At 44.4% G+C, this 15173-nt stretch overlaps 1 non-coding gene across 1 annotated transcript; it reads right to left on the bottom strand.

The window, feature by feature from the left end:
• Positions 1–13956: 13956 nt before the first annotated feature.
• On the bottom strand, positions 13957–14030 carry Trnat-ugu (transfer RNA threonine (anticodon UGU)). Its single transcript has one exon. It is a non-coding gene; the product is annotated as a tRNA-Thr (tRNA).
• Between the last annotated feature and the right edge of the window lie 1143 nt (positions 14031–15173).

Genomic DNA, 15173 nt, shown 5'->3' with positions numbered 1-15173 from the left:
GGATGTGGGGAGAGAAATGGCGGAGTTTTGAAGTTTGTAAAAATGGATGTCATCAACTGCTGTATATATTATGACTTTTGATGACTATTAAGGTAAATACATTGTGAATCTGTTATTTAGCTGGCAGTAGTGGCGCTAGCTGTATTGCTGTAGCTTGAGTAACGAAGAGTTTTGTGAGGTAAGTGATTTGTGAAAGATGTAGGTTGATGTTAGTCAGGGCCATTCTTTTGTAGGGATTATTGAAAGTCAGATTGCGTTGCGCTAAAAATATTGTGTGTCACTTTAGTGAATGTTTGAGTACGTTCAGTTTTGCTCAGCTGTTTGAAAAGCAAATAATGTGAGAGGTTTATCAGCACAGTAATTCTAAAATTGTTCTAAGGGGACGTTTCACGGTCATTGCTTTGTCCGTGGTAAGAGGTAATGCGTGAAATTTAGTATTCTTAGCACACTCTTGACAGTGCGTGTCACGGAGTATTGAATTCCCTAATGATTTTCGAAATGGATTGTCCCATGCGTCTAGCTCCAACTACCGTCCGCGTGCGAAGTCTGTCAGTTCCTGTCGGAAGCTTTTACAAATGAATCACCTGAGTACAAATGGCGACTCTGCCAGTGTACTACCATTTTACCTTGCGTACCCGACACTACCGCTGTCTGTGTGTGTGATTATCGCTCGCTAACCTAAGACTTTGGTCACCTTAGTATGTAGCTGCAACTTTTCATCCTATACATGATGGCTTGAGAACTCTGTGGACATATAGAAATATAACAATGAGCTAAAGCAACTGCCATCCACGATTTAATCGAATGAACTACTTATTTATAAGCAACCACCCTTGTATGTAAGACCATCCTGAAGGCAGCAAATGTTCCTTACAGTTTTTCGTGAAATTTAAGTGTTCTTTATCTAGAACGATAATGAGATAAAATTCTTTTCTTTGACCCACGTTAACTCGAGATTTTTTTATGTTGTCACTTTTGTAGAAGAAGAGTTAGGTTTAATGTTTAAGTATTTCAATTCTGTGACAATATTTGTACGCTGTAAAGTACGTTACCTACCCACTGGAACATAGTGCATAAGGCACTACAACCTGTATGGGTGAAGGACAACCAAATTAATATCGTAGTGTTTTGCCTAAGGTTAAATTTCGTTGCAACAAGTTATCGTCTTTAATGTCGGAACAACACTGCCAAACTCCCTACTTTAAGTACAAGCGCTACGTCATATTCGTATTCTCATTTGATGGACTAATTTTTTATTGCTTTTATAAGTGTTCCAACTGATATGATACCATGCTTCCCTCCCTCTCTCTTAAAAATATTTTCATTTCTGTAAACCTGCTATCGCATTCAAATGACAATACATTCCCGACAAAGGATTCCTATAAATTTTGCATTGATTATTGTTTCTTGTACTTCATCATTTCTTACCTCGTCTACTTAGCGTAGAACAATTAGCCATCGCTGGTACCATAATATCAGTGCTATCAATTTTTTCTGTCTTTTCCTACAATCTTCATTTTACTTGCACATAAAACTCCGCTACACCGATATGGAACTTTTTTTTCAAGCAAAGTCAATCAGGTTCTGTCATGGAAATCTTGTATAGTCATGTTTCCTTCACAGTAAAAGTTTTCACTCTTTCTCTGTGTCTTGACCAATTTCGTAGGCTAAGAAGCTTCAACAAATATTGTATTTAAAAGAAAACACTCCACATCAATTTACATAAATCAGACCTACAGCAACTTAAATCACATTTTGACTTAATGAAACCTAAACGTTTATAATTTTTATCCGTGTTAGATTTTGTAGACCTAGGTGACTGTTATTCATTTAAGGACTGTTGATGGAGAATGCAACCAGCAAAAACACTATCAAAACACCTTATGTGAATGCCATACCCAGTTGCAGTCTACGTTTTTTTGTTCCTTTATTGATTTTCGATTCCCCCTCCCCCCCCTCCCCTCCCCCAGAGGTAGGGCTGGCTGACAGCAGCTCAATACGTTGCTCTACAGCCGAGAGAAGAGTTAAACAACACAATGGTAAGATAATATAAAAAATGCGACAAAACGGTGACTTTGTTAATAACAGGAAATGGCCGAAGATGCGGAATTTAAAATATAAAAACATGGCGGTGATGATGCACATGAAGATACACAGTAAGTTTACAGGCACAATTAAAAAACATGGCGAGAGTCTGGTGTCTGTTCACACGGGATAAAAAACACAACTAGCGACAGTATGTTGGCTGTTCACAACACTGACAGGGGACGCACAACACTGAACATTCACTGAAAACAGTACTATAGCCGACACGGCGGCAAATGTGGGTGGGGGGAGGGCCTGGACCGATGAGGGGGAAAAAAGGGGGGAGGAGTGGAAAAGAAAAAGGGGGAGCCGATGAAGGAAGAGGACATAAAAAAGGGGGGGCAGAGCAGACAAGAGAAGGATTGGGGAAGGCAGTGGAGTGGAAAGCAAAAAGACTTGGTGAAGAGAAGGGAGTCAAAGAGAGTATAGGAGGGGAAAGAACAGGATGGAAGGGGGGGAGAGGGAGCCCAGGGAAAGGAAAGAGGGAGGGAGGTGGAGGTGAGGATCAGAGTGATAGGAGGGATAAGTCGAGGGAGAAAGAGCATCATCTGGGAGGGGGAGTTGGTGGAAGCCATCCTGGGAAAGGAGATGATGGGTGTAAAGGTGGAGGGTAGGGGGGACACAAACGGTGATGTCACAGCAGCGGGCGGGGGTTGGAGAGGAGAGGAGTAGCCAGGGGATGAGGGGTATCAAGGCGGGAGGAGGTATAGAGGATGCAGATACGTTCTAGGAAAAGGAGCAGATGGAGGAAAGGTCATAGAGGATCTGCGTGGGGGATGGGAGGTGTATATGGAAGGCGACGCAAAGTGCATGATGCTGGAGGGACTTATAGAATTTGGGGGGGGGGGAAGGGGGCGTATATCCAGGTGGGAATGGAATAAGAAGATGGGACGTTTTAAGGATTTGTAGGTGTGGAGGATGGTAGAGGGGTTCAACCCCCATATCCGGCCAGGAATCGAAGGCAGTTGTGGGCTTTGGATTGGATAGAGCAGAGATGAGCGATCCAGGTGAAGTGACAGTCAACGGTAAGGCCAAGGTAGGTGAGGATGGGGGAGAGGCGGACAGTATGGTCACAGATGGTAAGGGAAAAATAAAGGAGCTAGAAGGAGCGAGTGGTACAACCTACGAAGATTGCCTGGGTCTTGGAAGAACTGATTTTCAGGAGCCACTGGTTACACCATGCTGCAAAAAGGTCAAGGTGGGACCATTGGAGCGTAGGAGTGAGGGCAAGGAAGGCAGTGTCATCAGCATACTTGCAAGCTATGATTACACCTGGATTAATTGCCACAGATACTTGGAAAGAGAGCATGGTGACAGCAATCCAGAGCATGGCCTGATGATGACTTTTCACATTCACCATGAATAAATGAGGCGCCTATTGGGAAAGCTAGCATGAAGACTGCATGCCAGGGGATGGCCTGATGGTGGCATATATATTGACAATAAATAACACACGTATTTGGGAAGTGTGCATGATGACCTCTCTACTGAGGCTTCTCACAGCTCCCACATCACGGCGCTGGCGATCGACCGCCACGCTTCAGGCGACCTCTGTTCGACCAGCCGAAAAGTTACAGCTGCACACGTCCCTCAAGTGGGTCCAATGTACCGTAATCCACGGCACATACAATATGTGATCAAAAGTATCCTGACACATGGCTGAAAGTGGCTTACAAGTTCGTGGCGCCCTCCATCGGTAATGCTGGAGTTCAATATGCTGTTGGCCCACCCTTAGCGTTGATGACAAATTCCACTCTCACAGACATACGTTCAATCAGGTACTGGAAGATTTCTTGGGGAATGGTAGCGCATTCTGCACTGAGGCGAGGTATCGATGTCGGTCGGTAAGGCCTGGCATGTAGTCGGCGTTCCAAAACAGCCCAAAAGTGTTCTGTAGGATTCAGCTCAGGATTCTGTGCAGGCCAGTCCATTACAGAGATGTTACTGTCGTGTAACCACTCCGCCACAGGCCGGGCATTATGAACAGATGCTCGATCATGTTGAAAGATGCAATCGCCATCCCCGAATTACTCTTCAACAGTGGGGAGCAAGAAGGTGCTTAAAACATCATTGTAGGCCTGTGCTGTGGTAGTGTCAGGCAAAACAACAATGGGTGCAAGATCTCTCCATGAAAAACATGACCACACCTTAACACCAACGCCTCCGAACTATACACGCTGGCAGATGACGTTCACAGGACATCCGCCATACCCACATCTTGCCATCGGATAGCCACATTGTGCATCGTGATTCGTCACCCCACACAACGTTTTTCCACTGTTCAATCGTCCAATGTTTACGCTCGTTACACCAGGCGAGGCGTCGTTTAGCATTTACTGGCGTGATGTGTGGCTTATGAGCAGCCGCGCGACCATGAAATCCAAGTTTTCTCACCTCCCACCTAACTGTCATAGTACTTGCAGTGGATCCTGATGCAGTTTGGAATTCGTGTGTGTTGGTCTGGCCAGATATCTACCTATTACACATTACGACCCTCTTCAACTGTCGCCAGTCTCAGTCAGTCAACAGACGAGGTCGGCCTGTACCTGTACGCTTTTGTGTTGTACGCGTCCTCCACGTTTCCACTTCACTATCACACCGGGAACAGTGGACCTACGGATGTTTAGGAGAGTGGAAATCTCGCTTACAGACTTACGACACAAGTGACACCCAATCACCTTACCACTTTTGTAGTCCGTGAGTTCCTCGGAAGCACCTCATTCTGCTCTCTCACGATGCCTAATGACTACTGAGGTCGCTGATGTGGAGTACCTGGCAGGACAACGCAGCTAATATGAAAAAACGTGTGCTTTGGAGGTGTCCGGATACTTTTCATCTCCTAGTGTATATACTCTTTAAAAAAAATAGGACACATATTTGGGAAGTGAATATGACGAATCTGACAAGGGAACCTCCCCATCGCACCCCCCTCAGATTTAGTTATAAGTTGGCACTGTGGATAGGCCTTAAAAAACTGATCACAGATCAATCGAGAAAACAGGAAGAAGTTGTGTGGGACTATGAAAAAAATGAGCAAAATATACAAACTGAGTAGTCCTTGTGCAAGATAAGCAACATCAAGGATAGTACGAGCTCAGGCGCGACGTGGTCCCGTGGTTAGCGTGAGTAACTGCGAACCGAGAGTTCCTTGGGTCAAGCCTTCCCACAAGTTAAGTATTAATTTTTTATTTTCTGACAATTATTATCTGTCTGTCCGTCCGTCCGATGCGAGATAACTGCGCCGTAGTATGGGGACGCTACACCTAAACAAACATCGAAACAAAACATATGTTTTAATAGAGCACAGGGAAAATTGTGCGACTGTGAAACTGTTGCATTTATTTGTTGCTGTTTATGTGACAAACTCTTATGTTTTCGTCACTTTTTTGGGAGTGATTATCACATCCACAAGAAAACCTAAATCGGGCAAGGTATAAGAATCTTTTTACCCATTCGCCAAATGTACAAGTTAGGTGGGTCGACAAAATATTCCTGTCATGTGACGCACATGCTGTCACCAGTGTCGTATAGAATATATCAGACGTGTTTTCCCGTGGAGGAATCGGTTGACCTATGACCTTGCGATCAAATGTTTTCGGTTCCCATTGGAGAGGCACGTCCTTTCGTCTACTAATCGCACGGTTTTGCTGTGCGGTCGCAACACGCAGACACTAAACTTACTACAGTGAAGAGAGACGTCAATGAACGAACGGACAGATCATAACTTTGCGAAAATAAAGAAAGAAAATGTTTCACTCGAGGGTAGACTCGAACCAAGGACTTCTCATTCCGCAGCTGCTCACGCTAACCACGGGACCACGGCGCCCCTGACCTCTCTTTATCGTTGATGTTGGCTATCTTGCACATGGACTACTCAGTTTGTATATTTTGCTTATTTTTTTCATAGTTCCACACAACTTCTTCCTGTTTTCTCGATTGATCTGTGTTCAGTTTTTCAAGGCCTATCCACTGTGCCAACTTATAACTAAATCTGAGGGGGGTGCGATGGGGAGGTTCCCTTGTGAGTAGGACAATGGCACACCAGGGAACCACCTGACGATGGCTTGTGCTTTGTACTCCATGAATATATAATGTACTTGTTTGAGAAGTATGCATGACGATTTATGGCAGTGGATGGCCTGATAATGGCTTCTGTCATATACACCTCGAATAAGCAACGTACATATTTGGGAAGCGAGCATGGTGACTGCATGTCAGGGGACAGCCAGATGATGTATTATGTCTTATACTGCCTGAATACATCTTTATTTGAGGAGTGTGCATGACGACTGTGATCGAGGGGATGGCCTGACGATGGGTTGTGTCCTCTACTCCCTGAATACATAACACATCTAGAATGAGATTTTCACTCTGCAGCGGAGTGTGCGCTGATATGAAACTTCCTGGCCATAAAGTCTTTTCAAAATAAAGAAACCTAAAAGTGTTTAGATTAAAACAAAATTTTAAAAAATGGAAACTCAAAAAGAGGAAAACAAAATTAGTCACTATTTTGTTGGCTCAGCCCCTAACTGTAGGTGTCAAAACAAATCACAGTTTTGTTCTCCAGGCTATTACGGATGCTAGCCGTAGCACGCAATACATCATATGGCCCATCGAGTGCAGAGATAGCCGCGCAGATGCGATCTTTCATCTCGTCACTGTTTCCACCTTGTTCAGTGTACACCATATCATATATTGTCCTCCAGAAATAGGAAGACAGACGTATCGGGCTACCTACGTGGCCATTTGGCATCATATGTCTGCCTTTTTTTTGGGGGGGGGGGGGGGTGAGGGTAAAGATCCGATTCTGCTTGGAGGACAGATGCAGTGGTGTGGCTGGTTTCACCATCTTGTTGCACCCACATCACTTTCCTCGTTATTAATTCAGTATTGCCGAGCAGAACAGGGAGTTCGTTCCCAAGGAAACTGGTGTACGTTCTCTCTGACTTAATCGGCCTTTTAAAAAAATGGAGATCAGCAACACGCTTACCGATAATACTACCCCAGCAACTGACGGCCCATCTGCAATGATCACGTGCCTCATTCAACCGACAGGAGTTCACGGAGGCCCAATACTATCCGGCAGTACGTTTTGGCACTTGCGCTGCAACACGTTGACTCGTCTGTAAATAGAGTCTCTTTAAGAAACCCAATAGGTTGGCTTAACGCCCACTCACAAAAGATCAGCCGATTCGCCTTTCATCCACTGAAAGCTTTCGGTGCATGTGACGGCGGAATGGGTGCACGTTTGAGGCTCTCGAAGTTCAATTCACCGTGTAGATTTTTAGCGAGGGTGCTTGTACTGATGTGTGGATTGTACGTACCATACGCGGTGTGATCTAACGGAATTTTTTAAATTTTGCGGGCTTTACACATCTGAATTTCAATTTTTTTTATCTTGTTGGTGTTTATGTTCCTGATGTACGTCTGCGTTTTCAGTTGTTTGGAGTATTTAGTTTATTGTTGACAGCGTACGTGTACGTGTATTCCAGTGCTCGGGAAATTTTTACTTTCGAAAAAGATGGCTCAAGGAATTTGTATTATATTTTGGTTGAAAATCGGAATAATGTGTAGCATCGCATTCAAAACATTGACTGTGGCTTTTGCCGAATCTTCTATGAGTAAGACAAGAGTTTACGAGTGGTACAAACGTTTCAGAGAGTGTCGAAAAGACGTTTGAAGACGACGACCGCCCTAGACGCCACATCAGTTACTTATGACAACGTGGAAGAGGTAAAGAAAATGGTTCAGGAAAAACGCCGAATTACCATCAGAGAGTTTGCTAATGATGTCAGCATATCCTTTGGTTCATGTCAAGCATTTTTTTAGGATGTTTTGGGCATGAGACATGTAGAACCAAAGTTTCGTCCGAAATCGTTGAATTTCGACAAAAAGGGGGCGCCTAGACATCGCTCAGGAATCCATAGCTTCTAAAGAAGATTAACTGCTGACAAAACACGGTTACTCGGGTATGATGTCGAAACCAAGGCCCAGTCGCCCCAATGGAAACTACCTGAAGATCTAAGACAAAAGAAATTCAAAAAGTTCGATCACATGTGAAGGTCCCTCTCACTGTTTTCGTAGGTTACAATGGGATAGTGCGTCAGGAGTTCCTGCCTTCTGGTTGTACGGTCAGTAGGGAATACTGCCTGGAAGTTACGCGCCGTTTGCGTGAAGCGATCCGAAGAAAATGATCAGAACTGTGGCTAAACAACTCCCGGAAATTGCATCGCTGTAATGCTCCCGCTCGCATCTCAATGCTTGTTGGTGTTTTTTTTTTTTTCTTGCAAAAACATAACTGTTATATTGCCTTAGCGATGATTGAAGATGATGTTTTTGGGCAAAAAACATAATTGTTATGTTGCCTTAGCTACCGTATTTGCCAGACTTGGACCCCTGCGACTTTTTTCTACGTCCGAGGCTAAAGACAACCACCATGAAACGACATCATTTTGCCACCAATGATGAGACGAAAACGGAATTGCGGAAGGAGCTGAGCGCGACACTGAAAAGTGAATTCCATAAGTGCTTCCAAGACTGGAAAAAGCACTGGCACAAGTGTGTCATATCTGAGGGTGATTAGTCTGAAGGGGACAAGGTTGATGTTGTTGAAGAAATAAATATTCTTTAAGAAAAATAAAAATTCCCGTTACTTTTTGATCACTCCTCGTACGAGTATCTAAGACAATGAGATTGTTTCGATTTCACACAGGCCTACTGCGCCGGGCGCTGTACTGCAGCCCGAAACGTGCCTGCACAAGGATGCCTCCATTCTCGTTCCGGATATCTTTCAGCGTGTCTCCCTGGTAACATCATTGATGGTGATGAGGTCCCATATTCCGAGGAGCGTAGGGGACGATGCGGGAGACCCACACCACCGTACTAGGCCAGGTCCTAGTGGAGGTGGTTTGGCAGTGCCTTCCTCTGTGGATGACTGGTGATGATGAAGACGACACAGCAACACCCAGTCATCTCGAAACAGAAAAAAATCCCTGACCCCGCCGGGAATCGAACCCGGGACCCCGTGCGCGGGAAGCGAGAACCCTACCGCAAGACCACGAGCTGCGGACAGTAACAGCATTACACATGCTTAAATAAATAAAATTTTTAGTACGGAATCATGTCAGAAAGATCCACTGCAGTGACAACAAGTATAGAGGATGCTTATACAAGAAAACCTTAGCAGCACTTACCTATTGTCGGAATAATTTCTATTATTTCTGAAGAAATGTACGTGTAGCATTCTGCAGTGCGGCGTGGCGGAAAGAGAGCGACATGCGTCCACTGCCAGTTCCGCCACATCTTCCTCGCCCGACTTGCCCGTCTCGTGTGCCGCCATGACACGTGCTGTCTGCTACTACCACCATGCAGCAGCGCTACTCAGCTGCTGTTGGAGTACTGCCTATTCTTCGTGTTTTACTGTCGCTGTTGTTACTTATCTACAAACTGAAATCGCACTAGACTAATTTGGGACCGCTCTCCCGATAAGTTCTTTGAATTTCACTTTAAAAATCATTTTGTTTGCAAAGGGGAGAAATAGTGTTTTCCTTTGACACTAGACGTCGCAGGAAAGTGGTTATGGGCAGCATTTGTTTGGACTGATTGCAAAAAATAAATTACAAATAGCTGTCGGAACTCCAGAGGATATGCGCCTCGCGACTCTTAGGACAGATACACTGTACATACACGCAATTATATACTTACACGTCCAGTTTGGCAGGGATGGAACAGGTAGTCGTCGGTTGCCTTACAATAGGAACCAGCTCGACATTAACCTGAAGTCAATGCAGAACCGATTTACCCTGGAAAAAATTGTTCCAGTTTCGGCCACCAGATGCAAATCTGGCGCTGTAAGCATCTCGTCAACGTCTCCAGTGCTTGTAATGACAAAATTGTGTAAGCGGTGGTTAATAATATAGTCAAAATTATACCTTTCTCACTTGTTTGATCTCTTCTGGCCCCTAATCCATTATATATGGAACATATCTGTATGTCTTTCTTGCATTCACAGTGAGTAGCTGCACTTTATTAACACACGGTATTATCCACTGAAAAAGTTTGGACTGAAGTTCTCCAGAAAAGAAATAAATTGTAGTTCGTGGGATAGGACAGTGAAGTTTTGTAATCGTTATTTACTTGCACAATACTTTTTTTTGTTACCAAACCCATGCTCTGTCATTTAAGTACTCCTTCACTGTGTAGACTGTTCCGCTCAACAAGCGATTTTTTAAATAAGTTTGTTTTAATAGTCACTTTAATATTTAATGGGCAATTCATTCTGAAGTTTTATTCCTTAGTGGAATATGCTGCTTTCAGTTTTACGTTTTTATGTTTATCTTGTCCTCTGTCATGGACAGAGTTGTTTGTTCATGATCATTATGGTTATTTTTGATGTGCGTAACTGACTGGTAGATGTAGGAAAATCCCCAAAGTTTTGGACGGTCTTTACAACTAGCCCGATTACTACTTTTGGTTATACTTCTTATGGCCCTTTTCTGTAGTTAGGAAACTTTCTTCATATTTTGTACACATGTTCCCCATCATTATCTGTGTTAAATACTGTATCGTACGTAAGAATCAGAGTTATTAAGTGACAGTGTTATTAACCAGATACATTACTAAATAAATGTATCTTTGTTTCTGTACGGCTAAGGATCATGATTGTGGAGTAATAGGAATATTATTTTGTTCTATGTATTGATCAAGCATTGAGAATAAATCGACCATTACCACAGAATAATAGGTGAGGCTGCAACTTAACAACTCTCTTATCAAGTTATTTCCAACCTTATACACCGGTTACAGAACATCTGCGAGGTCATAGTGTCGGAGAGAGGCTAATAGACATCGCAAAGAACCTGCACCACATATGCGGCTACTCAATACGAATTCAGATGGCTGCGAGATTAAAAGTGCTCAGCTCTTCACCGAGATAATTCCAGTAGACGCTTGTTCAGGATATTCACTTGACCTTCGCAACACATTATACGATGAGTTTAAACGGGTGGATTTTATGGCAGACTATTCAGCATTACAATGTACAACACCAAACAACAAGTAAAACTGAGTAGATGAACTAAATCATTAACAAGGAAATGTTTTACTCACAATAGAATTCGATAGGTAGGAATAGAGTGTATATTTCAGTGGCGTGTAACCAAAAGTCATTGACTGTTACATACTGCTGACAGGACTCTAAGGGCGTAAGCTGCTGATGACATTCGGTTTCTCTGTATTTTTTGTTAAACTGAAGTGCCAAAGAAATTGGTATAGGCATGCGTATTCAAACACAGAGATATGTAAACAGGCAGAACACGGCGCTGCGGTCGGCAACGCCTACATAAGACAAATGCCTGGCGCAGTTGTTCGACTGGTTACTGCTGCTGCAATGGCACGTGATCAAGATTTAAATGGGTTTGAACGTGGTGTTACAGTCGGTGCACGAGCGATAGAACACAATATCTCCGAGTTAGCGATGAAGTGGGGATTTTCCGTACGACCATTTCATGGGTGTATCGTGAATATCAGAATACGGTAAAACATCAACTCTCCGACATCGCTGCGGCCGGAAAAGATCCTGCAAGAACGGGACCAACGACGACTGAAGAGAATCGTTCAACGTGACAGAAATGAAACCCTTCCGCAAATTGCTGCTGGGCCATCAACAAGTGTCAGCGTGCGAACCATTCAACGAAACATCATCGACATGGGCTTTCGGAACCGAAGGCTCACTCGTGTACCCTTGATGACTGCACGACACAAAGCTTTACGCTTCGCCTGGGCCCATCGACTCCGACATTGGACTGTTGGTGACTGGAAATATGTTGCCTGGTCGGACGAGTCTAGTTTCAAATTTTATCGAGTGAATGGACGTGAATGGGTGTGGAGACAACGTCATGAATCTATGGAACGCTACATGTTGGCTGGTGGAGGCTCTGTAATGGTGTGGGACGAGTGCAGTTGGAGTGACAAGGGATCCCTGATACGTCTAGATACGACTCTGACAGGCGACACGTACGTAACCCTCCTGTCGGACCGCCTGCATTCATTCATATCCATTGTGCATTCCGATTGACTTCGGCAATTAACAGCAGGCCAACGCGACACCCCACACGTCCAGAATTGCTACAGAGTGGCTCCGGGAACGCTCTTCTGAGTTTAAAAACTTCCGCTGTCCGCCAAACTCCTGAGATATGAACATGATTGAGCATATCTGGGAGGCCTTGTAATGTGCTGTTCAGAAGAGATCTCTACCCACTGGTACTCTTACGGATTTACGGACACCGCTGCAAGATTCGTGGTGACAATTCTCTCCAGCACTACTTGAGACATTAATCGAGTCCATGCCCGTCGTGTTGAGCACTTTCGCGTGCACGCGGGGGCCCTACACGGTATTAGGAAGGTGTAATAGTTTTTTGGTTCATATTTTTTTTAAATTCTTTATTTCATCATTATTGTGATACAAAGTAACCTACTACCTGAATACATTAGTAGGTCCTATTTTTTACTATTTATAAGTTTCTATCTGCAGCTATTATTATGTTTAACACTACAGGTTTAACTACAATCCATCACCACTATGGGGGTGTTCTGCTACTATGCTATACTATGTTATTATTTGTCTAGTGTTACTTTGATTTTGGCTTCTATTGTTAAGATGCTACTAACAGATGGTTAATTATTATAACTACTCTACCTGCTCATATATACGTCTATATATACTTCCAACCTTGGAGCACATTTAACACAATCTTCACGCCTGACAGAGTGCGTTAGCAGAGAACAGTCCGGTCGCGGCCGTAGCTGTCCACTCAGGTCACCTGATTTGTCGGCATGCGATTACTTTGTGTGGGGAGCCCTCGGGTCGAAGTTGTGTTGCAACAAGCGTCACAGTCTTAAAAAAAACTGTGGTGGAACATTTAGGATGAGACTGCGGGAATTCCAGTACTCCAGCTTCGTTCCACCATCAGCAACTTGCTGACAAGGGCCCAAGGGTGACATGGATGGTGTGGTCACTTTCAACATCTGGTAGAATTAGGTTAGTACTGAATTTCCTTTCCTCTGCTGTGTTTCCTAGTACCTTAGAACTCTGATCTCCGGGCCACTTTTATTTTCTTGTCCCACCCTATATATTCCTGAGTGGAAATGAAGGGAGAAAGGTCCTATGAACATGTGTCTGGAAACGTATCATTGCCACGGTCGACGGCGCTGACGAATGACAGTTCCTCTGACCACGTCCGATGTGTTCCTTGTGTGTTGCTGCAGGCTCTGTGACTGACGCAGCCTACTGTACGCAGCAGAATGGTCCGCTATTCATGTCGGGAACAGGTCGAGATGGTGTTTCTGTACTGCCAGGCAGATGAAAACGGCCGGGAGACAGCGCGTCTATACCAAAACAACTACCCTCACAGATGCCAACCACAACATTTAAAGCTCTATTTGGCAGTTTGTGTGATATGGCTCCTTTCTCACAGAAGAATGTGCAGGAAGGCGCCGGACTGTGGGTACAACAGGTTTTGAGGACCAGGTTCTATAGGATATCGAGACGAACCCTAGTACAAGCTCCAGGCAAGTGGCTCGCCAACATGGTGTATCTATCCCTCTGACCTGCAATCCCATGGAAGCCACTCTGAACATCTGTAGTGGCGCTGATGCGATGCAGCTGTGTATTGTCTTCGGGGACGATTTGTTGCCATTGCACACACACTATCCATTACCGGACACACGCTGATAAGCACCTTTTTGCTCGATTTCTCATTAGGAATCCGTTATTGCAATTTGTCGGTTTTATTAATAAATGATAATTAATTGAAACCCTCAGCTTCCGACAGGTGTTGTTGATACACCTCGATGGGGACAGCTGAAAATGTGTGCCCCGACCGGGACTCGAACCCGGGATCTCCTGCTTACATGGCAGACGCTCTATCCATCTGAGCCACCGAGGAGATTGTGGACAGTTGGGAAAGTGGGTCTCACGGGAAACGTGCAAGGGATAAGTCCCTGCAGTCGCGCTATTCATCTGTGTCCTTGGTGACTCAGATGGATGCCGGCACGGTAGCTCGGCGTGCCCTCTGCAATAAAAAAAACTGAGTAAAGGGATCAACTTGAACGGATGTCCTATGACGTCCGCCCAGATCAAACGCAACGAACAATACCGAACAAAATGCAAAAAAAAGAGAGAAAGAGGCAAGAAACAATAACTTTTAAAAAAAATGGTTAGAGCGTCTGCCATGTAAGCAGGAGATCCCGGGTTCGAGTCCCGGTCGGGGCACACATTCTCAGCTATCCCCATCGAGGTATATCAACAACACCTGTCGGCAGATGAGGGTTTCAATTAATTATCAATTATCATTTATTCTAGAAAAGCTGCACTGTCATCAATCGTATCTGTTCTTTCGAGAACAGTTACTTTCTTCAAATATATGGTTTTATTAATGTTCACTCCTAGAAATTTTGTGTTTGTTAGGAAGTATGTACATGTTCGAAAATATATAATTTAATAGTGGCATTTTCTCTCTTTAAACTGATATTCATGGCATTTGTTTTTCTTGTGTTCACTAACTGTACACTTTTTTGAGGGTTTCATTTGCTTCCTCTGCGATGAGTTCTCGTTTTCTCACAGACTCCTCCGCCGGAGCACTCCATCAAGGTGCTATCTCTCGTTTCCTCGTTTCCTCGACTCCTCATTGCACCAAGGATATAAAGCCGGAGTGTGAGAAGAAAGTGAACACGACCAGTCGGCGGTGGCCGATTGTGCGGCGACAGCTCAGTAAACAGAAGCCGTGGAGCCGGTGAAGACAGCTGTAAACAGCAGTGACGCCCAAGTCCAGAAGCACACGGCCGAGCCACCCGCAGCATCAGCGCCACATATCGGGAAGAGTTTGTGGTTTGTTTCTGTAGCTGGGATGACTGAAGGCGGCAGTGTACGGCGTTAAGGCGCGTCCTACGTCTGTCGTTATTGCTGTATGGCTTTACGTCATACAGGTGTGAGCATTTTGATGTTGCCAACTGCTTGCGCCACATCTATCGCAGCTCTGAACCTCACAGTACGTGTCTTACTAAAACGTGAAACTGATCTAGCTCTACAC

This window comes from Schistocerca cancellata, chromosome 2 (assembly GCF_023864275.1).
Source record: "Schistocerca cancellata isolate TAMUIC-IGC-003103 chromosome 2, iqSchCanc2.1, whole genome shotgun sequence".
Classification (NCBI taxonomy): domain Eukaryota; kingdom Metazoa; phylum Arthropoda; class Insecta; order Orthoptera; family Acrididae; genus Schistocerca; species Schistocerca cancellata.
The sequence above is the reverse complement of the archived record's forward strand: the minus strand, read 5'-3'. Positions and strand labels throughout refer to the sequence as shown.